Source organism: Nicotiana sylvestris, chromosome 1, assembly GCF_000393655.2.
Source record: "Nicotiana sylvestris chromosome 1, ASM39365v2, whole genome shotgun sequence".
Lineage (NCBI taxonomy): Eukaryota > Viridiplantae > Streptophyta > Magnoliopsida > Solanales > Solanaceae > Nicotiana > Nicotiana sylvestris.
Window position 1 is genome coordinate 11,219,142 of NC_091057.1, and position 3,524 is coordinate 11,222,665.

The window sequence follows — 3,524 nt, forward strand, 5'->3', positions numbered from 1 at the left end:
GTGTTGCTATGGTTCTCCTGAAGTGAGTTAAGTGAAAAGTTTTTATATGATGAAATGTTAATCTATTAGTGGTTACAGAGTTATGATGAAAATCGTGTTCTATTGTATATTGGCATTTTGAGTGCAGTGAGTGGTATGGAATTTGAAGTGAGGATCAAGGTTGCAGTTCAGTGTTGACAAGGATGTCACGAGCTCGGATGAGAAGGAAAGGAGTTTGGATGTTTAAAGTAAGTTGGTATTGTCTTCAGCGTCACCTGAGATCGGTGTTTTGTGAAAAAGGCTTTGCATCCTGGTTAAGGATTCTTGATTGCTTTTCAGTGTTAGTGCGATTGGTGGTTTGGATGTACATACCTGTTATCTGTTATGGAAGGTTGTGGGAGCGTGCCCCACTGGAAGGTTGTATAAGTGTGGCATGTAGTCACTTGATTGATTGAAGAGTTAAACCAAGTATGGAGATTGTGGTGATGTCGTTAAATTGAGAATTGATGCCTGGAGGGCTCTCGGTTTATTAGGTTGTGGACTGTGGAGGATTACTCAATTTATGATGGTTGTTCTTGTGTGTTATGAGAAAAATGGGGGTTATTATGGACCTTTGAAGGATTATTGGCCTAGTTCGGTACGATCAGAATCGGCTTGAGGTTTGTGAATTGGTTTAAATAGGAATATGGGTTGTATATCAGGCCAAATGTATTCATTTCAGCAATGCGCTCCTTATGAAAGAGTAGTCGGGGTGTTATTTTGTCGTCAGCTATTTCATGTAATGATATATTGCACCATGTAAGTTGTGAGACGGCTTGGTGAATTTCTTATGTTTTGATGTTCCGCGTAGAGATGATGTTATATGAGCAGAATGGCTCTTGAGATTCAGGTCGTATATCGCACCTCAGTTGCGCTTGAGTTTTGTAGCGTATGGTGCTATATGTCTCCCCAGGGATGGTATTATGCACTTAGCGTGCTTGTGACCGATATTCGGTATTTTGTTGTAATGAGCAATCTAGCTCGGTTTTTGTCTCCTTATGTAAATTTTATGTGTGGATCGGGTGGCACGCCGCCACGGGTATGTTGTTTGGATCGGGTTGCACGCCGCAACAGTATGATGTTGAGTACAGTTCCCTATATTTGTTTTTATGTGCTTTGTTTCCCATTTTTCTGAGGAAAGCTCGTATTAGCTGTGTGAGTTGAGTAGTCCCTTCTAGAGTTCGTTTTCATTTTGTATCACGCTCGAATTGGTAGCCTATTGGCACATTGTGGCATCATATGAGACTTTTGATCATGTCCGGGGTGGCTTATTGCCTGAGCAGTTCGTACTGGGTGAGACGAGATCATTGGATTTAGGATCAGTGTAATCTGATTATATGAAGTATATTAAAGAGCAAAGACCATTATTTGGTTCAAAATGAGGTGATGGTTCTTGTCAGGAATATAGACCCAATTATTTGTTGATTCGGCAGTTCGTTATGAATTTCTACACATCTCTTCCGTCGTGGTGGTATTGTAAGAGTTAGAGCAAGACCTAGGTATGTCATGAGGTGCAATGGGAGCATCAGATTCATGGAATTTCGACTATTATGCTCGGAGAATGTTATTGTGCTCCTGTGAATAAAGCGGTGCAAGGTGTGAATTCACTAACGATATGCAGTCATGTTCTGGTACATCGTGTGGTGATTGATACGGTATTCATATGTTGGAAACAGGCCTGGCGGAGAGTTCCAGATGTTGGAATAGGGCTCTAAGGCTTATTTGCTTAAGTGAAAAAGGATATCTTCAGATTAATCAAGCTAAGGTGCCCAACTGAGTTGTGGTAGCATGGGTAGGTGCTTGAGGTGTTAAACAGTGATTTCGGACAACTCCAGCGCAGTTCTCAGCACGTTCGAGGACGAACGTATGTTTAAGTGGGAGAGGATGTAACAACCCGACCGGTTGTTTTGACCTCTAACGCATTGTTCAGCAGTTTGAGGCCATGAGCAGCTTCGCTTCAGGTATTATAACTTGTAAGCATGGTCAGAATTGAATTCCGAGGAATTCGGAGTTGATTTGGAAAGAGAATTCTCATTTCGGAAGCTTTAAGTTGAAAGAATTGACTAAGATTGGAATTTTGGAGTAAACGACCTCGGAATCAGAATTCAAAGTTCCAGCAGATTTGTATGATCATTTCGGACTTGGGCGTATGTCCAGATCGGGTTTTGGAAGACCCGGGAACGTTTCAGCACCTATTGTAGAAGTTAGCATTTTTGGAAGAATTTCATAAGTTTGGGCTGAAGTGCGTTACAGTGTTATCAATGTCTGTTTGGGATCCCGAGTCTGGGAATAGCTCCGTATGGTGATTCTGGGGTTGGGGGGCATGATCGGAAGTGAATTCGGAAATCCGTGGGTCATTTTGGAGTCATTTTGCTAAAGATAGAAATTTGAAGGTTTTTGAGAAGTTTGGCTGGAAGTGAACTTTTTGATATCGGGATCGGAATCCGATTCCGAAAGTTGAAGTAGTTCCGTAATGTCAAATATGACCTGTGTGCAAAATATGAGGTCAATCGGACGAGATTTGATAGGTTTTGGCATCAAATGTAGAAGTTTGAAATTCTAAAGTTCATTAAGCTTGGATTGGAGGTCGATTCATGATTTTAGCATTGTTTGATATGATTTGAGGCCTCGAGCAAGTCCGCATTAGGTTTTGGGAATGGTTGGTATTATTTGTTGGGGTCCCGGAGGCTTCGGGTAGATTCCGGATGGTTAACGGATCAAATTTGAAATTTGAAGAAGGACTGAAGCAGCTGGTATGTGGTGTAACCGCACCTGCGAGGTTTTGACCGCAGGTGCGGAGCCGTAGAAGCGGCTAGGAGGGATGCATATGCGGTGCTGGGTCAAAAGTGAAGAGACCACAAATGCGGTCATGTAGCCGTAGAAGCGGGACGCCACCTATGGTAGTTGAGGCACAGAAGCGGAAAGGGCAGCCTGGTGAGAAACCGCAGAAGAGGGTAGTGGGTCGCACCTGCGGAACCGCAGAAGCGGTCAAGTGACCGCAAGTGCGGAAATGCTGGAGGCAGTAAGGTTCTTTTAAATCGGGGGTTGGGTTCGTTTCAACCCCATTTTTTTCTATTGGAGCCGATTTTGGAGCAACTTTGAGGTGCCATTTTCACCATCAATCATGAGGTAAGTTAATTCCACCCCTTGTGAGTTAAATACATGATATTATTACGGATTTGAGCAAGAAAATTGGTAGAAACTTGGGGTTTTGGTGGAAAGACCTAGGATTGCTATTTTTTTTTATTTTGTCCCCGATTTTGGGCATGAAATTGAGAGTAAATTATATATTTGAGTTCATGAGGTTATGAGTAAACTTTATCTTTAAAAAATTTCTGAATCCGGGCACGTGGGCCCGAATGCAATTTTGTCAACTTTTCGATCGGGGTTACGAATTGTTATAAATTGGATTTTAATGAGTACTTGAGCATATATTAATGGGTTTATATGATTAATGGCTTGTTTTGGAGCATCTTTGCATCGAATTGAGTCTTCGGAATGGCGTG